The sequence below is a fragment of the Rhamphochromis longiceps genome, linkage group LG7 (assembly GCF_057381845.1).
Source record: "Rhamphochromis longiceps isolate RC_006_pf linkage group LG7, R_longiceps_female_GT1.1, whole genome shotgun sequence".
Taxonomy (NCBI): domain Eukaryota; kingdom Metazoa; phylum Chordata; class Actinopteri; order Cichliformes; family Cichlidae; genus Rhamphochromis; species Rhamphochromis longiceps.
In genome coordinates, this window is record NC_140563.1 from 21,781,278 (window position 1) to 21,804,835 (window position 23,558).

General features: G+C 41.3%; 1 protein-coding gene across 10 annotated transcripts in view; it reads left to right on the top strand.

The window, feature by feature from the left end:
* Positions 1–3,513: 3,513 nt before the first annotated feature.
* Positions 3,514–23,558, top strand: part of LOC146665268 (unconventional myosin-IXAb-like) — a 167,222-nt gene continuing 147,177 nt past the window's right edge. For 8 of the 10 annotated variants that reach the window (XM_085412815.1, XM_085412819.1, XM_085412816.1 and 5 more), the window contains exon 1: positions 3,515–3,972. The gene's annotated coding sequence lies outside the window, so the exon portion shown is untranslated. Of the gene's footprint in view, positions 3,973–23,558 lie in introns of all 10 variants that reach the window. The other 2 variants (XM_085412826.1, XM_085412818.1) reach the window with 1 other exon arrangement.

The following is a 23,558-nucleotide window of genomic DNA, read 5'->3' on the forward strand; positions in this document are numbered from 1 at the left end:
ACACACACACACACACACATATTGAATGTAAAGAGAGTTAGTTCCCTGCCAGCAAAGGTATTATCTGTCAAGAGTAAGCAGCGCTGGAGCAGTTTATCTGAGATCGGCTGCTAAATCTTCTCTCATAAGATTTCTCAAAGATTTACTGTGTGTGGTGTGTCCGTACCTCAAAAGGAGTTACATTTCACTGAACACCCCTGAGGTGGAAACGAAAATGAAACGACAGTGACCTTTCCAATGACAAATCCATCGTGACACAAAGGTGTGTTGTGTGAAGCCAGTATTGACTTACAGCCAGCCCGCTGTCATCACACGCCTCAAAGAAGAAAAAAACCTGTGATTAATTCTTATAATGACGTAGCAGAAATGCTCCGGTATACTCCGAGTTTTTTATAACTCTGACAATAATTTATTGTTTGATTCCAACGGCTGCGACCAGGGACCAATACTTGATCAGTTTGTTGTTATTAAAAGCTTCAACAAATTACAAATCCTCCAAATTCACTGCAACTTTGGATCCATGTACTGAGGTTACCAGATACAGTTTAGCTTTTCAGCGTGCATTACAGAGGTTTAGGTAATATAAGAGAGGTAATATAAACAGAAACATATGTAACTGATAACAGACACATGCATTTCCTTAATCTGATGCCACTATGTTGAGAGTTTTAGGTGTTTTTTGAGGTATGGCTCTGTCCACATGTGCACAGGTGTTTTGGAAAGCACAGGTTTTTCTGTGTTCTGTGCTGTGAGGATTAGTTTGAAAAGATTTACAAAGGCTTAGAAAATCAAAATGTTTATCAGGGAAGGAAAAGGAGATCAGATGATTATGATAAAGCATGGTGATCTGTGACTTTGATAAAAACCTGTAGTTTCTTTCTCTGTCTTTGCTTAATTATTGTGACATTTTTCACACATTAAGTTTAAAAAAATGGAAATGAAAAAATGCCGCTGTTACCGGTGTCACAGTTGCATCGCTTCTTTGCCCTTTCATCTATTCCAACCACTAACTTAATTATTTTCTTTATCATTTAGCAGTAAACACATTTTGTTTGTTTTTACATTTAAAAGAAAAGTATTATACGAAATAATGTAGGTACAACCAAGTAACAGCCTAAAAACACAACAACAAAAACCAAGTCCCAAAATCTGCAGTTCCTCTAGTGGCCACTTGAGGTCAAGACTGCTATGTTGAAATTTCCAGCTTTAGAGCATTCAAAAGCATGAGCACAACCTGCTACAAAAACAGTCCTCACCCCCCATTAGATAACTTTCCCCTCTATACTAACTCAACGGAAGTTTGAGGTGAGTGAAATCCTAGTATTTAATCAGTGTGCTCCTTGGTATTGTGTCTGTGCAGTTTATGGCTGTATCTTGCTAACTAAACTTTCCAGTGAAGACTAGGGATGTCAAACTGATTCTACACTGTAGGCCACATACAGCCCACTTTGATCTTAAGCAGTGAAAATCTGTTTTCTGTCAGTGTAAAGAAATCGAATTACACTTTTACTCCCTGTTACATCTTAATATTTTATTCACTTCAGTTTTATTTATATAGCATCAACTCACAACAAGTCACCTCAAGGAGCTTTATATTAAAATATATAATATAGCATAATATAAGAAAGATGTTCAATTTTAATAAGTGTTGCTGTAGTAAATGAAAGAAGCCGCTCATTGGGCTTAAGGAAATAAATGTGTTAAATTACAGCGAAACGTTCTGGTAGCTCATCGCCCAGACTGTCCTATTATAAAGCAAAGTTTTTATTAATTCACAGACAATATCCTCTTTTTGACCCACTGTAAAAAAAAAAAAAACACAAATAAAACAGCGGGGGGAAAAGCAACTTTTCTATCAGTTCATTGTTTATCTATTACTTTACCAGTAGGAAAAGTTGTAAAACTTTTACAGTTAAAACTCCAAAATGTATTGGATTCACTGCTGTGCTGATTATGGCCCCAGGCCTTATGCTCGACTCCTATGACTGATAACATCACATCACACTATTTTATGATCAGTTTTGCCCCCCCCCCCCCCCCCCCCCCCCCCCAAAAAAAAAAAAAAACAGCTTCCAGCCAGGGGTGCCTCTGGAATTTTTTCATAGTGGAAGTAGCTTAAGATTCACTTTCCCAGAATGGAGTAACTTACCGGTAATGTCAGCAAATTTGGAGGGCAGTGCCCCCTTGCCCCCCCCCCCCCCCCCCCCCCCCCCCTTGGTGGCGCCCCTGCCTTCAGCTTTCATTGTGAGTTGTAGTTCAAAATCAGTGTTTGATGCCTTGGTGTCCACACCCATATTTTAAACTGTCCCTGAGTACAACATATGTGCAGCCAATAAATATCATCATCAAGGAAATCATTTACTAGTTAAGACACTTAACTTTTAACCAAAAAGAAAAGCACACAGGGGTTTCTGCTCAAAAAAGTATTAGGGATCAACAAAGTCATTAGGCTTCATCCTCTGGGGATCATTAATGCTTGCGGCCAGCCATCAAACTGATGCCGAGATGTTTTGTCTTGGCCCAAAGTGGTAGACTGACAGACATCGGAGACATCGCTGAGGCTCTCTAAACAGCCCAAAGACAACACTGGAAGTGCCTGAGATGTCACAGAACAGGTCGTGAGAGATGTGAATCCATCCTGGCATCACACAAGAATGTCTGCACATAATTAGGTCTCTTGGTAACATGTCTCTGACAGCAAGTGGTAATTAAATCAATGATACACTCATGCTACACTATAAAAAGTCCCTGACAGCCCTTGGGTTTGTTTGTTTTTTTCCACACTCAACATTTGGTTTATCCCACATAGAAGGATGTAAGATATCCACAACACATTCAGCCTCGTTGTCTAATAGATCTTTGGTGGCATATTTTAATCATGCACAAAATAATAGAAACATGTCAGTAAAGTCAGTTCTACTAAGGACACACTGGGAAGCTGGAAGCACATCAAGGCCCAGACATAGACCTGCGTTCACTTGCTTGTATTGTGAGTCAGTTGTGTTTGTTTCTTTCTTCATTTTTAATGGTTATTTCTCTGCTGCCCTTTTGGCCCAGTCAGTCTTGGAAAAACAAAAGATTTTTAATCTGACGTGTCGATAAGAATTACATGATTGCATCTATAAAACAATAATAGAAAACAGACAGTAAAATTAAGCTTTCTGTGTCATTTCAGTGATCTGTATTAAATAAATAAGGTAAGCCTTGGCTTGGATTTCATCTTCAAAATAAGTACTTGATTCTGCAGGTAGTACTGATTTGTATATTGGTCATTTTATAACTGGCTTAATGCAAAACACCATACTGTAAAAACCTCCACTAAATTCAGTCGTAAATCTTCCAGAAGTACAAAGATATTTTACTCCAATTTATGCATCTTCCTGTGTGTATATATTGGGTGTGTCAGTATTGGCCACACCCCTCAGCACGTCATGATCTGAGTGACACTCTCAGAGCCAACACGTTAATTCCTCTCAGAAAAAAACTAACTAACAAAAACTACTTTTATTGCTCAGGTCTTGACGTGAAAACAATCGCTGTTGGTTCACAGCAGTCTCCCACCTCCACCCACCAGCATCACTGCTATAAAGCGCCCATCCTACGGTGTACGTGAACGCGCAAGCGCGAGTCCACGCGCGGTAACAGCACCGCGGCTCGTAGAGGAAAAAAAGGGAGAGAGAGCGAGAAGAGAGCACAGAGGAGCTGCTGTGGGAGGAGGGCAGACGTGACGGGAGCACCCAAAACAGAAGCTGCCGGGAGTACGACACGGACAGAGGGACCGGATCTTATCTGCGGCACATTTTGGAGATTTGAGCAGCCGGATACGCGCTCTGTTAACGACGGCGGCTTTTTCCCTGCGGTAAAAAAAAAAAATCAGCACGGGTGTTTTTGGTGAGGAGGTCTGCTCTTCCTCTTCAAAAAGGACAGTCTGTGGCGGAGGGCTGTGCTCAGACTGAAGGCACGGTGGAGGAGGTAAGCCTTCCTTTTCATCTTTCTTTCAGCTCTGTGTTGTTCAGCTCCCGCTGTCAGTAAGAGCAGACACCGGGGTGAGGAATGCCAAACCTCCGTCCTGCGGAGCTGCTGTTTGCCCCGATCAGTCAGCTCATCGGCTGCAGCCTCCTGTCCACCCCCCACCCCGCCACCCCAGTTCAGATGTTTCACCAGGACACCTTAACCCACACCGTCATTCAAAAATACCCTCCACCTTATGATGCCTACACACACCCTACACCTTTCTCACGTCACTCTCTTCCACCGTTGCCACCGCCTCGGATGAATGTCACCCTGTTTTCTTACATAATGCAGTAAATGTGCGGGTACGGTTACAGATGTTGGCTGGTGGATGCGAGACTCCACATCTGGCGGGGTGCAGCAGATAAACGTGACGCACTGGTGTAAACGGACAAGGCGCTGACCCGGGCGGGCTCTGTGTCGCAGAGGACGGGCTGCTGGAGCTGCAGCTGCGGGGCTTTGTTTTTGTGTCATCTACCTCCCTGCTAACGCGCTCTGTGAGCTCCATGACGCTCGGTGGTGAAATTTTTTTTCGTCAAGCGCGAGCCTCTCAGCTTGCTGACATCACGCTGCTGCTGCTGATGGGGCATGGCTGCTTTTTTTTTCTTTTACAGCAGGGCAGGATGATGTTCAGCTGCTGTGGACGAGGCTCAGTATAGATCCTGTATTATGTCCTGTTGATCAGCGTGCACTTAGAGCAGTGTTCTGCTTTACCTTCAGTCTAAACATACTTTGATTCCGGCCTGATCGTAGATTCCGAATGGTTTGATTTCGAAACGTAGGTAATTCAACTTTTTAATGCAATTTAGTGACTAAAGAATGCACTAATTTGACACACATCCATCAGATCAACAAGTCTGACACAACTCTTGTCGACAAAAGTAGAGCTGTCAACACCAAAGAGGGATTTTAAGCTGTAAGCCTGTTACAGATTGGAATGAGAGAGCAGGTAGAGGAAATATTGGTGTGATGTAATACCAAAAAGTACAAGCCATTTTGTGATGTTAAGTCGGGCTGAGGATGAAAATAAAATAATGCTTGAGTGAGAGTCTGAGTCAAAATGAGGTGATTTCAAACCAGCTGACAGGTTAAAACATGCCTGCTTGGCCTCAGTCAGACCACCGGTGCCATCAAGGTCTCCATCCACTAGCTCCAAAAGCCCCAGTACTACTTCTACCCTCCTCCTCCGCTCCCTGTGGCAATCTGCATGAAATGCCACAGTGATGGCACTTTCACGAAAACAGATAACAGCACTTTTGGGTGGACGTCTTTGACAGGCAAGGAGAGACAAACACTTCTCACCACCTCCGGGTGCTCTTGAGCTCAACTGTCTGGTTTCACTCTCCCCGTTGCCGGTTCGGGATAAGGAACATGCTGCTTTTTTGCAGTGTCAACTTTGCTGACGTTAACATTTCATGCAAGTCATTATGTAAGTGGCGAGGCCCTTGAGAGCAGAACTGAAAACATTGCTTTGACAGCTCCAGCTGGCTGGCGAATGGGCTCGTGAGTGCGCCGAAGGAGCTCCAAAGCGGCCCAGAGATGTTTCGTTTTTAAATCTGTGGCAGATGAAGACATTTGTGAAAGCGGAAGAGCAGCCATTGAGGCTATTTTTCCTCACAAGTTAATATAAACACTACAACACATTCAGAGCACTCAAGGCACTAAAAGAGCAATACCAGTCATTTCAATAATTAACAGTGGAAGTCTTTAATCTATTTTCTACAGCTGTTTTGAGGCTCTGGACCAATGTGTCTAGATTTGGGTTTTTCTTGACTTTTTAATGCAAAATGGATAAATCATAGTCTTGTGGTTCATTGCTCTCACATCTGCAGTTTGTTTGGTTGATGTGAAACAGGAAAGCAAATGGAAAGGTGTGAAGGAAGGGTTAGAAAAGAGAGGCTTATACGGTAGTATGAATAGGGAATATTTACCAAGCCAAGTGTCTGAATTTTTAAAGAAGAAACGGGTCAAATCTGTGCAGCTGCAGCGTAAAATTGGTTATTGTTATTGTCATAAATAAGCACGTTAAAAGACTGTTGATCAGACAGTTTGACTGATAGCTTAAGCACAACGAGTTAATTCAGTTCAAATGGATTTAAGTCCGTGAACAACTACATTTATGAAGAGAAATAGCTTCTGTGTGAACAATCTGGACCCTCTTTGTCCTTGCATGAGGTGCTGACTCATTCTTGAACCTGCTGCAGCAATACTCAAGGCTTCATGTAAAACAATATCAGGATGAGGTTAAGGCCACATATAGCATGTCAGCAGCTATGTGCATCTCTAAGCTGGTGTATTTATAGAGCCATTCACAATGGTGTGAATGGTGTGTGTGCATGCGTGTGTGTGAGGCATCTATCTTTGGATTCACGCTGACAAAAAGATTTTGAAAAGATACTGCAGTTAACTAGTCAGATTTCAGTTGTCACTAGTTTTATTTTATTTACCATGGCCATGGCTCGTTTATGCACCTTTTTTTTTTTTGTTATGCTTTGCCCTCACATTTTCTAACCCTGATCAGTCAAATGTAAATGAAAATATGAAGGCCTTAAATTGATAACTATTCCATATTTATTTATGTGTTCGTTGTATTTAGACCCCTCTATTGTCTGCTTCAACTATAGTATGAGATTTCTCACAGTTTTATTTTAGGTGTCACCCACATGGACTGTGGTGGTTGTGGTGTGAGAGGAAACAAACCTTCACAGACATTGTTCAAAAAACAGTCACTGCGATGCATTGTGGAGCACCGAGGCATGTCTGTGCACAGTTTGACGTTTTGCATTTACTATTAGATTCTGATGAACATAAAAAGTAATGTGTTTTTTTTCATCTGTTAGATATAAATTCATAATATAAAAGATATAGCGCTATCCCAGAAAGAACCAAAGCTGTCTGTTCAAAGCAAGAAATACATGTTGTGGTTTTGTCCGAGGCCTCAACTGTTGTCCAGAAAATGTTAAAAAAGTTAGCCTGATTAGATCGAAAGTGTGTCAGTCTTCATAGACTCCCATGTTGAACTCTGAGGCATTTGCGTGCACCTGTAAACTCAAGTTATGAAAAATCATATCTATATTTTATCATCGGAGAACAAAAAAATTAAAACACATAGAGAAAATAGACAACTTGACCACCAACTGAATAAAATCTTATCCTCTTCCTCCTCACCTCAAGCCTCATCTCCTGACCTGAAGTCGGGACTCCAACACATGCAAACATGCAGAAACATGCTTGTTTATTCCCCATCATTTTTGCAGTTGCGTATTGTCAGCAGATTGCACATCTGTATCTGAACCTGAAGCATTATCTCATTTGGGGTTCTCAGTTATGCGCAGCCATCTACAACAAACCTAAGGCAGCAAGGGAAATCCTTGCCAACACTGCACAAATGTAGTAGAGACCAACATATTTGTTGGTCTTCTTAAAAGGAGTTTATAAAGCTTCATTTCTTATCTATTTTCTAGAATAAAAGCTTTAGTTGTTGTGTTAACCCCCTCTTAAACTCCTACACTCGATCCATGTTTAGAAGAGACCTCCTCTTGGTGGTGCATCCACTGTTGCCACAATGTGTTGGTGGAACACCACTAGAATAGACCCGGTGCTTTTACGAAATCTGTTTCACTGCCTGATGAAGGAGTGTATGCTGGAAGACGCTGACGTTTTCATTTTAGATTCGACATACTCATGCCACGAGATTAAAGACATTTTAAAATGTTATATAAAGAAGACTGTCTTGGCTTTCTTTAATGCCTTCGCTAATCTGTCTTATTCCCAAAATGATTTGAAGGAAGATACAATGTAGCACTGGCAGAGTATTGATTGTGTAAATCCTGTTATCAGTGGTGGTTTAGCTTGTAGTCTCGTGCATCTGATGTTGCTGTGTCCTTCAATTTGCTCCTAACAAACTCATTTTTACATACACCAGCACACGGGTGCATTAAAATAAACAGTCGCACATTTTCTCCAGCCGGCTGGATCACTCAGTCAAACACGATTGCTGTCACACTTCTGCTGTTAGTTGAGGCCGCCTTGTGACCTGCTGACCTCTGTCACACATGTGCACCGTGAAGACAGAAGCTGGCTTGTTAAGAGCGTGGATGCTGTCAGATACAGAGTCTTTAAGTGCTTCATTTCATTGATTGAAGTCCTTCTCACAAACTCCTGAATCCAACAAATAATCCCCACACAGACACGTTTATCCCTTTATTACATCCGTCATCTGCAGGTGGGGTTAATTCACGAGCGCATTTTACTTGTTAGGTGTTATTTAGAGAAAAACATTCAAAGGAGCTGCGTCCAAACCAAAGAGACAGCCGGTGAGAATTCCTACCTCTCTTTTGTGCAGCTGTCTGATGAGATTAAAATACCTTTCACTTTTGTTTTCTCCAGAAGCTTCTTGAAAGGATTTACTGCAGTATAAAAAGTGTCAGTGGTGCAGATTGTTAGCATGATAGCAGAAGTCCTTTTGATTCCAACATGGCTTGTTTCTTGGTGGGGGCTCCGCTGTTTGTTATTCCTACAGCTGCTCAAAGCCCGGCTCTCCGTGGATTTCTGCATCCATTATCGCTTCTCACATCTCCTTTGTATTATTCATTAACCTCATGCTATGGCTGTCACTGCTTTAGGCACCATTTAACGAGTATTCGCCTTGTGGAAATAAACACGTCTTGGTTTTATTGGTGGGCTTATTTTGACATAGAGAATAGGCACACTTGATTGTGGTTCTTACAGTAGGTAGCAGCCGGTGAGGGCATGGATCAGTCCCCTGGCACTGCCCGGGGGCAAAGAGCAGCCAGCGGCACCTCTCCCCTCCATCCTGCCTAGCTGGTTACAGATGGAGAGGCAGCAAGAGAGACTTTGACAGGGAACGAGGATCATTAAGCGAGCGAGTTTAGGCGTTGATACATGTTGAAGGATTCCTTTTAAATCAGCCAGCAGTGAGACTCCCTCTGCAGATTAAGACCCTGTCTCTTACCCTTATATGTCTCTACTAGTTTCTGAAGGCAGTATATTTATGGTATATAACGAGGAATTTTCGGTGGAACTCTGACTTTAAAAGCTGTGTGTGGTCAGCGTGTTGTCAACTACTGCATGAGAGGGTAGACCTGGGGACAGCTAAGGCTGATTAATAGGATGCTAAATAAGGCTTGTGTAGAAACAGGTTTAAAACAAAACCTGCGTATCAGAGAAACCAAGCAGCTCAGTGTTTTTATCTACTGTCACCCATCGATCACCAACAGTGGACTGCCCATAATAATTTACAATTTTAAGCTTTACCCAACAGTCACAGTGAGTGAAATTGGCTAAACAGACCAAAACCATTTTTATACCAGGCTGTAAAAGTGTTTATTTCACCTCTAAAGTTTGGCATTTTAGCCTGGGAGTCAATGGGATTTATTCAGTTTTGGAAACAGCTTCAAGTAGCCATTGGAGGAACTTCAGGTTTTTGGCAGTTCTGCAAAAACTAACCACAGAGAATGTGACTTGGCCCAAGAACCTGGAAACAGTGTCACTTACCACAAGAACTCAAGTTGATCCTCGCCAGCTACACGTTACGTTTAGCTAAACTGCTTTGTCCCTGGCTCCAGTAAAGACCTGTCCTAATAATGCAGCTGGCAGCCTCCAATGAATTATATCATGAGTTTTAGTTTACTCCCTGTGGACTGAACCACTACAAAGAACAATTTGGGACAGGAGATAAGATACTGCTGTCTGAGTTTGTGCTAAAGTCCTATATTAAAGACTGCTGCATATTCAAGTATATATGCATACATGTATCATTTTCTCTCTCTTAATTCTCCTAAAATCATTTACCAAGTGCAACAGTTTCAGCTGGCTGTTATTTCTGTGAATAGAACGATCAAAACACTGAATTTGTATGCCAGAAAACCAAAACGCTAACGAGCATTAAAATGTAAAAGTAAAGGACGTCTTTTACGTCACATACAGTTAAGAAAATAATTGTGGTATCTTTAAAGTAGCATTTTCTACTGTACTTTATGGCTTTTGCTTAGCAGGGCGAAATACGCAAGTAGTCAAATGAGTCTGGTTCACAGATTATCTTAACCACTTTATTTGGAAATTATGCCTGTAGTGAGTACACTCAAATGCTGTAATTATCTCTAAAACTGTTTGCATACTTTGTAAAGGCGCGTTGAGCCATTTAAAGATGAAATGGAAACATGTTCTCTGAAAAGATCCATCACAATTGACAGTTTGGGTACATAAAACCTATAAACAAATCCTATAGGACTGTGTTAATATTGGTGCCATTTACCCTCTTTCATGATTATCAACTGGGAGCGAGCAGAGTTATCACAACTGATATAAAACCCAAATTGTATGAAAGTGGAATTTCCCTGTGAACATTTCCAGTTTGTCTCCCTTTCCTTGTCCACTTCTGTGTGGCTTAGTGCTCACATGATCCACATGACCCCAGACCATACATTTAAGTGAACAGTGGTCTGTCAGTCATTAGTTCCATTCATTTCTTAAGATTGCAAGTTCACTGTGTTAGAGCTCAAATGGCTTTTGAGTAGATTAGTAGGGCGACTAAAGGCCATTTCCTTGGAGTCATCCATAAAATATCACATTGATCTTTTTTTTTTTTGGTTGTTTTATTGAGTTTATGTGTTAAGCAGCTGAGGGGAGCCAGAATCCAAACCTCAGCTCTTGGAAACAATGGACGCACCTTAGAGGAAGTTATCCAGAAATGCTGAAAAATCTCAAATTCCTTCAGTTATTATTATTATTATTATTATTATTATTATTATTATGCTCATATGAAGTTATAAGCAGCAACTGAAAATGGTTGAACATGCACTTAAAGCCCTTGAGTGAGTTCAGGTGGCCAGTATTAGGCCCTGCCGTGTGTTTTAGCTCTGCTCATGATGCTGATGCTTGCACTGTTTGTCTCACTGTGTTAACACCAGATTGATGGAGTCGCTGCCCAGATTGACAGATCTAGCTCAGCCAGCCACTCTCCCCTAAAGTCTGCCAGACTCTGCCTGTGAAAATGCCTGTGAGGTTAAATCAGTAGTAATTAAAACTCTTGCCCCCCTCTGCAATTAGCACCGTGTCATTTTGGGGTTCCGAGGCAGTCGATAATGTCACATCTCACTTGTGTGTCAGTGGTTCGCTTTTTAAATGTTTTTGACATGGTGCCTACAGACTGAAGGGGGGCTGCGTTATTCCACGCTTGTGTCACTTCCCTAAATGCTGAACTACCATCTATAATAAGTGCTTGTTTCATATTCGTTCTGTCAGTTAGTTTGCAGGCTGCAGAGTCTGGCTTCAGTCACTGCGGCCTCGGCTGCGGGTCGGGAGTCGTAGCCAAATGACGCCCTGCTGAAGGGAGCTGGCAGCCGATATACATGCGAGAGGAATTTGAATACATGCACAGTACGACAAGCAGGCAGGACAACCATGTGACCTGCTGTCTGCCACTGCTTTGTTGCAGTATGCTGTTGGCAGTGTGTGAGAGAGAGAAAGAGACAGTAGTGGCCAGAGCCAGAACAAAGCAGTCTGTGACCAGAGTTGGGTGTGGCGCTTTCAGTTTGATGAAGTCGGGATCCTTGCTGCTGGATTGCCGCTCTCTCAACACTCAACGCTTCTTCTGGTCACCAAACATTGCATAAATTTCCTACCGATTCCAAAAAACTGCAGCTACATGTAGACTGAATGACTGTGAAAAAACTAAGATAAGAAATCACACTTATTTATCTCAAGACATCTCAGGCTGTCCCTCATCTGTTTTATACATGAGCTATTCATTAAATGAGGAAAAAATAAAGAACGCTTAATGCTGTCATATTTTTCAGGGAGTGGAGCAACGGGTGTATTTCTCTTGGAATTATGGTTTTTGCTTCTTAAAATCTTGATTATGCCCCAGGTAAACATTTTAAGAAGATGGTTTACAGAGCATGCTTGTCACAGCACTATAATGTCAAAATCAAAACCTGCACCCAGGGAAATACTCAGTACTCAATGCTATTTTCAATACCACAGAGTTAAAAAAGCCAAAATTAAGAGAAATCATTTTTAAAAAAGAAAATTACAGCAGTACTGGTTTATGTAAATTTAGCCACAGCCTTGTGACTAGGGCAGCACGATTTTGCATAAAATGAGAATCACGATTTTTTGGCTTAGAATTGAGATCACGATTCTCTCCCGATTTTCTTTTCCAGTATAAATATTTATTGCACTTATTAACTGCACATCAACTTCGTAACAGTTTAGACTGAACATAAAAACAATAAATAAACATAAAAACAACAAATGTCTCACACTTTGTTGTTGCCGCAAAATGTTGTACTGCTTGAAATTCCGTCTCCACCGTTGCTCGACACTGCGTGTATAGAGCAGGTAGCGCAACAATAGAAAAATAGTTGCGGGACGGCACTGTGTAGCGTTTGTCTAGGGTGTTGATCATTTTCCTAAATCCCTCGTTTTGCACAGTGTTGATGGGAGCCATATCTTTGGTCAGGTGATAAGTGATAGCCTCCGTAATTTCTTTGTGCCTGCGGGAGTTCGACGTGTATAGGGAAGCGCTGTATAAGGTTCCCGTTATTGATGTTTGGTTGGTTGACCGGGACGGATTTTCTTCCTCCTGTCACTTTCTCGTCATCCCTGACGTGCTCTCCGTTGTTTTTTCCCTGCTAATTTTAGCATCACACTGCACAGCTTCTGTATCACGTGGTATAAGGCTCCGCCCTTGTCATTTGTTGAGCAGGAAGAGTGAGCGCTTGTTTTCATGCAGATTACGTCCCGGATCAAAATGCGGTACAATCGTCATCGTCTTTTTTTTTTTTTTTTTTTTTTTTAAAATCGTTGTCATTTGGAAATGAGATCGCACATAAGTATGAATCGAGATCGCGATTTTCTAACGATAAATCGTGCAGCCCTACTTGTGACTGTATTTTTGTTGCTGATCAAATACCTGTTAAGGCAGGCTGGCACTGTGTCTGTGTAGTTGTTGGTAGACCTTCCTTAGCTTCAGTCTGGGAGATTTAGAGAAACATAGTACTCTTTAGACACAAATAATTGTGTTATTGTTTTAATTAATATTTTCTATTAACATAACAATTGTTGTCTAAACCCACAAATAATGTTATTATTCTATAATTAGCCATAGCTGCTGGCTGCTACCTTAATGACAAGTTAACATTAATATATTAATATACATACACATAATATATATTCATATTTATGATGCCTGCTTAATACTTCTATGTTGTTAAAACAATGGAAAGATTTAGTGACATCTTGAAATTCTTCATAAAGACCAGGGTATCAGTGTCAAGTTAACTGTTGACTACTGTTGATGTGTTCAGCTGCTAGTGAAGGGAGGGGCCATGTGACTTTCAGATGACTGCTCAGATGGAGGCGGTTATCACAGAGTTGTTTGTATCGATACCTGCAAATTAGTATCTAATCTGATAGTAAATTTCAAGATCAGTTAGTATCTGAGTGTCATTTTTTCTGAGAACACTAAGAAAAACCCCTACAATAAAAACAAGTAGATTTGTGTTTTGAGCAGTTCAAAAGGTACTGTAAGTACTGGTCCTGATCACATTCCTACTAGAGAAAAATGTTCTTTTAAAAATGCAAGTTATTGTGCAATGCTTTCACAGAATTGGCCCATTTAAAATTAAATCAGGCTCTGTGAGGCCCATGAACTGAAATGAGTTTAACACCCCTGACATGATTTTTAGTCTTAGTCAGAAATTCAGGTTTTCTGTGTTTCTGAAAGGAAAAACAGTCAAAGGTGTCTTGCTGAGATCAGTGTAAAAAAATGTAAACTATTCCTGTCCTAACAGTCTTTCTTTTTGCCCTCATTTTCTTCTTGGTCACATTTTCTTCCATGCCTCTTTTCTTGCGTCTCACTTTCCTTTGTGTGGCTATAAAAGCGTAGTCATTCTGCCAAGGTTGTCTGAAAGTTGCTCTGTCCTGCAGCCTGTCCTACTTTGGTGCACGACTCTAAACTGGGACGGCACAATACGAATATAGCAGGTAGGATCCGGTGGTTCGGTGGCCTTAGTCACGGGATCTATAGATGCAGTTTGTACGGCGTCTCTGTCTCAGTGTTCAGTCATCGTCCTGTACTGGAGTTTGCTGTAAATAGCCCAAAGTTACCAAATCATGTGTTGCATGTGCAGGAAGTGACATTGTCTCACAGGTCCCATGTACATGTGATTTAGCTTTTTTATTTTACACACAAACAGCATTAGAAGAATTTGGTCAAAGCTTTTCTAGAAATGTACCCACCATGTCTGCGGAGGTGCATGTCCGGTCATGGTGTAAAGTTTTAAAAGTGTTGGTGGTTATGACGCACCTGCGGTGGAGATTTACCACAGAAGCATAAATCCTACTTGATGTCCAAAAACTAGTCAGTGCATCTTCTTCTGCTACATAATCTACCACAACAACACCTATTCTGTTAGTCCTCTCTCAGGTTTACAGTTATGATAACTATTTAGTACTTCAATGTTGTTGAAACTAGAGCTTTACTGACCTCTGGAAATCCTTTGTAAAAGGACTTTGGGAGAATTTGGGGGCTTTGGTCAAACAGAATGGGTTATTTTGAAGACTTTGAACAATTTTGAAGAGAATGTTGTCCATTTTTGTGACATTTACGAGACTAAAATGATCATCTTAATGGTAACTGAACAGATAATTGTTAACACTTAAAAGGTTAACGGTTAAATGTGTATGCTGAGCAGGTAATATTTATGATAGAGATTTAATACTTCAATGTTGCTGACATGAGAGCTTTACTGACCTCTTGAAATTCTTAAACATGTAAAAATCAGTGTCATGTTAGTTGCGCTACTATTGATGTGTGTTCAGCTGCTATTGAGGGGAGGGGCTATCTGAAGTTCCGTTTAAGCTGGAGGAGGTGAACACAGAAGTGTTGGTATCAATGCTGTTGCAAAAAAGTATCTAATTTGATAGTAATTTGTACTAACAGTATCCAAGTATCATTTTTTCTGATAGATGTACTTGTCAATGTTGTTGAAACTAGAGCTGAACGGTTATTTTGAAGACTTTGATGAAGATTTTGATGAGAATTTTGTACCTTTTTGTAACATTTGGAAAAAATCAACTGATTCTTTGATGACCACCTATAACTGATAAAGGCATACCAATGAAGCAGCTTAGTCCTCTCTATTAGGCTCTTCATTAGCTCGTGTCTGTCTTGTTTGGGCTTCTAAACACTGGCCGCAACAACAAAAGCCTGCAGCCGCTGTGTTTTCATGGCCGCCCGTGTTTCCCCTTTCCTTTGTCTTATTTTCATCTTTTTTTATTTATATGTTAATAAAGCAATTAGTTAGTGTTTGGATGTGCAGGCGGTCAAAGCTCGGTCCTTCTTCTTCTTCTACTTTCTCCTCCTCCTCTCTCTGCTGCACGTTGTTCATTCATTCAGGCTTGTGGTCCTTGTGACAGCGTAACCTCTTCAACCTTCCCCGTCAGGCAGCAGTTGCTAGGAGCCAGACTCGCTCGCTCGTTTTCAAATAAGCAGCTAGTTGGTAACAATAACCCGACACTGCTGATGAGCTTCACAGAGGTGCATCAGGTAAGATGGATTTTCACCTAAATGTCTGTTATTGTGATGAAAATTTTTTTCACTGTCTTCAGGTGCTGCTTTTAGATCCGCCTCCACATTGTCCTAAAGAAATCTCCAGTTGTGTCTGGGTTGTTTTTTTTTCTCTTTCTCCATTAGTAAATGATGGCATCAGCAGATAGAAAGATATAAGACAGCAGCTTTAAATGTGGGTTATTTTTGTCTCTTTTTTTCTGGACAATTAAAAATTGAAAATGGTTTTTATTCGCTCCACAGTGAATCCTTTTTGTTTTGAAAAACTGCCAAAATATTCACAGGTTTCAGCTTCTAAAATGTCAGTGCTTGCTAGTTGTCTTTGTCTTTAAGATACTGATTATGTCGAGTTGATAGATGAATCCTTAACAAATATAATGGTGTGCTGCTCTCCTAATGAGCAGTGGACACTTTCATGTATTGTAACATTGTAAAGCATGATGAACACTGTAAATGATGGAAACCAGTGTAACGTAGCAAGGATGAGTGATAAACAGCTTGCAGAGACGATGAAGAAGGAGCGACAGTTAATATTTTTTGTGAAACGTACAGTATGAATTCATCAGGGAGTCTGCCGTGTCTGCAGCTGTGGCGCTAATGAAAAGCTCTCAGTTTCCTCTCAGGCAGCAGATGCTCTTTGGTGCGAAGAGGAGAGCCGAGCAGCAGCAGAGCTACAATCTCATCTGGAACAATGATGAAAGCCGTTGGTATAAAACCATCCATGGAGGGAGTGCTCTCATTGGGCGGCAAAAAACGAAGGGAGACTAGTGATTGGCTCGAGGGTTCGGAGTAGCTGCGTTGTGGTTGGCTGTTGTCACGGCGCTTAAAAGTCCACCAGAGAAAGAGAGTGTGTACAAATCAAGCTCAGGACAGATGCATGACTGTGTGTGTGTGTCTAGTTTAGATCAAGGTGGAAACAGTGGGGTTTAATTTAGTTTGAGGAGGGTGTGAAAGCTGGCCCGCTGTGGCTACATGGGGGTGAATAAAGGGTCTTTGAGTCATAACACGCTCAGCAAACACACACACACCCACACACACACTCACACTAATAACATATGTCCACAATCACGTGTCAGATGTCATCTTCCTGCATAGCTGCATTTTGAAAAATGACCATGTGAATCTGCATCTGCTGCAACACCATGTATCTTAACTATACAATATATTTTTAATCTGTTGGATTGCATTTATCATTGATTATGTAGATGTAAAAAACAAACAAACAAATACAAAAGATGTTTAGTCAGTTTTACACAAACTTGATGAGATCTACTGGCTAACACCGGTTAGCACATAATCACATGACAAAAGTCATGTGATTTGCATGTGCCACGCACTCAAGCTTAAACAAACGTTTGACCTTGTTGCGTAAAATTGTGCTTAAGCATGTCTGTGTCAGTTGTGTATTTACTAAAGCAAAAAGTGTGCAAATAGGCGACGCACTTGGCACACTTTAAAGGGATGGGTTGTGTTCAGCTGGGTTTAGTTCAACAGAAAGTAAATAGTTCCTACTTGAAACTGCTCAGAGGTTTGTGGATTTTATTTTGAGAACCTGTTTCATAGTTTCTAGAAAAAGATGGTTGCTGAGTTTGTGTTTTTTTTTTTTTTCCTTCATTTTTCCAAAAGAGGAGTGCAGTTTAGTTTCATTATATTAAAGAGACGACAGATTTCTGTACACTGATGTCTCCAGAGCTGAACAGCTGATTACAGAAAGTGGCTGGATGGCTAAAAACAGACCAGAGGAAGTTACCATGTAATATTTTATCTGTAAATTAAATGTTTTAGATTAGTTTTTACGATAAATCTTTAATATTTGTTTACTTATATCAAGTCATATTGTTATTGCACATTGCAGGCCTACTTGAGATACGCTTTTTATCAAAATAAGCATATATATAAAATACCCCATGACGTATTGTTTCAGCGCTATAAAAGCAGGATTATAAAATGAACATTTTTGTTTGTGTGTCTGAACTGAATAAAAATGAGCACAGATACAGGTTAGATGTGGTTCATGCTCGTACAATCATCCTCATTAGTACATGCTATATTGGCAACCTCCATTCAGGCTTTTTGAGTTTGTTTGTCTCCCCCACCACAAACCCCGGAAATTTCAAAAGCCAAACATCAAGTGCCAGGTTACTCTGTGCTGTCTGTTAGGTTTTTTTTGTTTTTTTTATTCAAATAAAAAAAAAGCTCTTCAGCATCATCGCTAAAGCCACTTGCTACTTCCTGTTTGTAGATTAGGTCTTCCACCTTTGTTACTCTCAGAAAAACACAGGATATCCAAGCAAACCCCAGCCCTAGTGAGCCTTGCTGATTGCATTATTTTTCTGTTTATTTGATTTATTTGTTTGTTTTTGGTGAATAGTCTTTGCAGAGTCTGCTTTCCACATCTCTGACATAATTTGTATAAATAAAAGACACGAAAATCTGATGGATCCTTGCTTTAAATTCATCTGTAGGCTGGGCTCTGAAGGATTAGAGACCTTGGATGTGTTCATTACTGAAGGAAATTTTAATCTCCGACCTCTTCAGTCCTTCTCCAGCTGACTGACAGTTGATTAGGTGACCGAGGCAGAGGAGGGAGGCAGAGCAGCTGCTGCCACAGAGAAAACAATCAGCGAGTCACACACTGGCCTCTAAGTGGATTTGGTGGCTGGATGGAGAAACGGAGGAAAAAGGGAGGGGGAGGGGAGACGGCGTCTGCGCTATATGTCTAGATTGCCTTGTGGACTCTCTCTGTGTGTGTGTGTGTGTGTGTGATTAGATGTGCCTTTTGTTTTCATGATGTGTGAGTGTTAATCCTGTGCAGTGATTTTGTGTTGCCAGCAATGTGTTGAACATGCGTGTTTGTTCAAGATGAAATTTTCATGTGGGGAAACTGGGTCATTCCACCAACAAATCAATTGGATGCAATGAAATTATTGAGGTTTAACAGGAAGGTTACATTTAATAGCAAATGCATGTGTATTTAATGCAGACAAGCATTGAAATCTGGTGTTAATATAACTGATAGAAAATCATAGTAATTTAAGAAAATGTGGTTTATTATCATTGTTTTTAGAAAGCTTTTGAAGTGTAAACCATCTTTGATCAGTAAAGCTTCTACAGACAGTTGCAGAGATGTGTTGTATTTGTGTGTCTGGGCTATTACTTATGAAACTGACCTTGTGGGTAAAGCTAAAAGCCATATGTGTGCATGTTTAAGGGTTCAGGCTGTATTTGTATCTGCATCTGATATAACACTGTCTGTTATCTAAGAGATAACTGAGAGCGAGGGCAATTCTGTCAAATCACTGGGCAGTTTATGTTCCTACCCTTATTTATGGCCACCATGCCTGATTAGAGACAGAAGGAACATGATTGTTTATATATGTAGGAGAAATCAGCTTCTACAGGGAGTGCAGAATTATTAGGCAAGTTGTATTTTTGAGGAATAATTTTATTATTGAACAACAATCATGTTCTCAATGAACCCAAAAAACTCATTAATATCAAAGCTGAATGTTTTTGGAAGTAGTTTTTAGTTAGTTTTTAGTTTTAGCTATTTTAGGGGGATATCTGTGTGTGCAGGTGACTATTACTGTGCATAATTATTAGGCAACTTAACAAAAAACAAATATATACCCATTTCAATTACTTATTTTTACCAGTGACACCAGTATAACATCTCCACATTCACAAATATACATTTCTGACATTCAAAAACAAAACAAAAACAAACCAGCGACCAATATAGCCACCTTTCTTTGCAAGGACACTCAAAAGCCTGCCATCCATGGATTCTGTCAGTGTTTTGATCTGTTCACCATCAACATTGCGTGCAGCAGCAACCACAGCCTCCCAGACACTGTTCAGAGAGGTGTACTGTTTTCCCTCCTTGTAAATCTCACATTTGATGATGGACCGCAGGTTCTCAATGGGGTTCAGATCAGGTGAACAAGGAGGCCATGTCATTAGTTTTTCTTCTTTTATACCCTTTCTTGCCAGCCACGCTGTGGAGTACTTGGACGCGTGTGATGGAGCATTGTCCTGCATGAAAATCATGTTTTTCTTGAAGGATGCAGACTTCTTCCTGTACCACTGCTTGAAGAAGGTGTCTTCCAGAAACTGGCAGTAGGACTGGGAGTTGAGCTTGACTCCATCCTCAACCCGAAAAGGCCCCACAAGCTCATCTTTGATGATACCAGCCCAAACCAGTACTCCACCTCCACCTTGCTGGCGTCTGAGTCGGACCGGAGCTCTCTGCCCTTTACCAATCCAGCCACGGGCCCATCCATCTGGCCCATCAAGACTCACTCTCATTTCATCAGTCCATAAAACCTTAGAAAAATCAGTCTTGAGATATTTCTTGGCCAGTCTTGACGTTTCAGCTTGTGTGTCTTGTTCAGTGGTGGTCGTCTTTCAGCCTTTCTTACCTTGGCCATGTCTCTGAGTATTGCACACCTTGTGCTTTTGGGCACTCCAGTGATGTTGCAGCTCTGAAATATGGCCAAACTGGTGGCAAGTGGCATCTTGGCAGCTGCACGCTTGACTTTTCTCAGTTCATGGGCAGTTATTTTGCGCCTTGGTTTTTCCACACGCTTCTTGCGACCCTGTTGACTATTTTGAATGAAACGCTTGATTGTTTGATGATCACGCTTCAGAAGCTTTGCAATTTTGAGACTGCTGCATCCCTCTGCAAGATATCTCACTATTTTTGACTTTTCTGAGCCTGTCAAGTCCTTCTTTTGACCCATTTTGCCAAAGGAAAGGACGTTGCCTAATAATTATGCACACCTGATATAGGGTGTTGATGTCATTAGACCACACCCCTTCTCATTACAGAGTTGCACATCACCTAATATGCTTAATTGGTAGTAGGCTTTCGAGCCTATACAGCTTGGAGTAAGACAACATGCATGAAGAGGATGATGTGGACAAAATACTCATTTGCCTAATAATTCTGCACTCCCTGTATTGAAGATTGTCTGAGTTCAGCTTTAGACAGGTGAGAGGTTCAGTCATTCCCAAGGGACTAAACTTGGGAATGACTGAAGTAGGGAAGTAGAGCTAATTTGAGACAATCTAATCTGAAGTGGTTCAAGCATCTGTGATGTTCCTGGTCCCCTCCTAGGTCAGGTGTCTCTTTGGTAGTATAGGAATGACTCTGTATTCCTAAAGCTGGAGGTGGTTGCTGGGGGTGAAATGCTCCACATTTCCTTATTCCAGCTTCTCAAAGTTTGTTTTTTGTCATGAATGATGGGGATATCCCACACTGAAAAAAGCCTAGCCTAGATGTATCATTCCTTTCTTCATGAGGTTTGTCTGGAACTCAGAGTCCCACTGGAACTTAGCCCTGTTGTTTTCGACCCCCTTTGGTGGTCTCCCATAAGGAGTTGGGGACTTCTAGTCCATATGCACCACATATGTTCCTGTCTGGTTTCCCAACCACTTAGTTATGCTTCTCAGTGTATGTGTCTCACCTTGCATCTTACATTGTGCTGCTATGTTGTGGATGGTCTCTGGAGCACCATTGCACAGTCTGTAACTTGGGTCCTGTTGGTTTTGATAGAGTTCTGCCTCTTTGGATCTGCTGCTTAGGGTCTAATCTTGTGCAGCGACATCAGATTCTCTGTGCTGTCCTTTAAGCTGTCCTTTATTAGGATTTCTTCATCTCGGGTCCTTCCTCTGTCGATTGTATATCCCACACAGGTGGTTGGTCATCCATGAGAGTTCCTCCTCCTGTTCCTCATCACTGTCTATCTCCAGTTGCTTCATCCTGATGTTATTTGTGAATGCTCCAAGTCCCTGTATTTCTTGCTCTCCCTCTTTCAGTTGCTCATAGAGCCTCAGAGTGCTGGACTTCACGTGGAGACCTCTGTGCATTGTCAGTTTTCATATGTTGTCATCAGTGGTATCCATCTACTCCTGTGACCAGCTTATTATTCCAGTTGGGTATCTGGGTTCCTTTTGGCCTGTGGGATACCCAGGTACTTGTAGCTGCACTGTATCTCTGCTATTATATATTTCCAGTTGCTCCAACGCTGGTGGATGCTGGTGAGATGGATCAGTGAGTCGATGTCTGGCTGATGGTCACTCCACTTCTGAATCTATATCCATATCTACTGTTAGTGCTGGGCTGGTTTAGGTGATTGAGGCAGTGCTCAGGTTGGCCTGCCTGGCCTTAGAGTCCTAGTACTGTTCTGATAACCACCTTTGACCCTATGGGGATATTTGTAATGTGTTTCTGAGCTGTGTTCATGTATAGACTTATGCCTATTCAGGTTGGCTGAAATGCCTGAGAGGAGCTTCCACGTTGTGGAGAGGCAGGTAATTGGCCAGTAGTTCAATGGCATCTTACCCATGTAGAGATCCTTTATGATCAGGATTGTTCTGCCCTGTGTTATTTCTGCCTGGATGAGTACCTGCTGTTAGGAGCCCCTTGTTTTGAGTCCTGTTTGGCTTTGTCAGCTATTAGGCTTAGATTATATCAGGTCCTGGTGCTGCACATCCTTCTTATAATAACTTCCATCTATGGGCTAACCCCAGCATAGTGGAGCCTACCCAATACCCGCCTGTAGGATATGTTGTAGTGGCAGCCATAATAGATCTTTATGATGCACTTATACAGCATAATCAGTTCAGGGTATGGTAAGAAATTGTTGTTATTTGTACCCTGATAGGAACACAGCTGCTTTAGGTGCAGGAGGATACTGAGGGTAAACTAAAATCTCAACATGGCTGTGTCTGTTGATGATTTGCATTTGTTTTCTGCAGCACATCTTGACGTAGTCTGTGGCTTTATTTACCTCGAGTGTGTCTGTGTCTGCTGAATGTGGTGAGAGTTTGTGGTTACACTTTAAGGGAAGTGTAGAGAGCTTTGTCTGTGTCTGTTTTTGTCTCGCTGCTCTTGGCTGGTACAGAAAATGAATATACTCAGGTCACACTTGCAGACTGCTAAAGGCAGATGTTACTAGTTATTCCTCTTTTTTTTTCTTGCTTTACGCTGTCTCTCAATTTGGGGGGAGAGGAAAAATAAGAGTCACGATGCAGTGAAACGTAAACTTAAAAAAGAAAATGTTATTATACCTTTAAATTGCACACTTCATCCCCCCTCCTGAGTGAGGAAACAGACTATCTGTTTCACCATCGCATCCATACGTGATTTATTGATGAGGATGTAATAGGCTTCTTTGTTCCCAGAGAGGATTCACACACGTCTTTTGTATTATTTATATTAAAGCGTGAAAATTCACAGAATGTGGCCACATGTTTAGATTTTTCAATGATGTGTTTCAGTCATGCCAATGATATTTTTGTAAGTGTTAAATTGTCTGTGGTCCCACCCTGTTTTCTAAAACGTGCCCTGAGGCCTTGTGGGAGATTATTTTGGCCTGATGGCTGCATTCTTGGGACTAAATTGAGTGTACATAATCCCACGTCACTGATATCGCCACAAATGCACACATGCACACACTCTTAACAGCACTCATGTCTGCCCTCAGGGGCTCTGCGTAGGAAGCAGACTGGTGGCTGATACTGCAGACGGACCCTCGGCCGTCCCTGCAAACCTCTGCTCTTTAAAATGTCATAATGAATGTGATCTGTCTAAATGCTAATAATCTAAAATAGCTGGCGGCCATGAAGCCTTATTACAGTATTAAAAAATGTGTTTGAACATCTCTGACATCATCCTGCAGGATTTGGCAGACGCTGTAGAGTAATTTGATGCTGTTTTTCGTTTTTTTTTCTGTTCTCTCCTCTTTGGCCTTAACTGCCTCTTTTCTTTTTTTCCCCTTTGTAGCTGACATAAAACACATATGTGGGCTAGAGGCAATGTGAGCATTTTCAAAACATCCTCTGAGGAGTTTTGGAGGACAGTCCGGAGTTGCAGGAGCGAACAGAAAGCTGCGAGTTTGTCACATAGTTTCTGCTTCTGGGCTCTAATCCTCTGAGGATCAAGTTC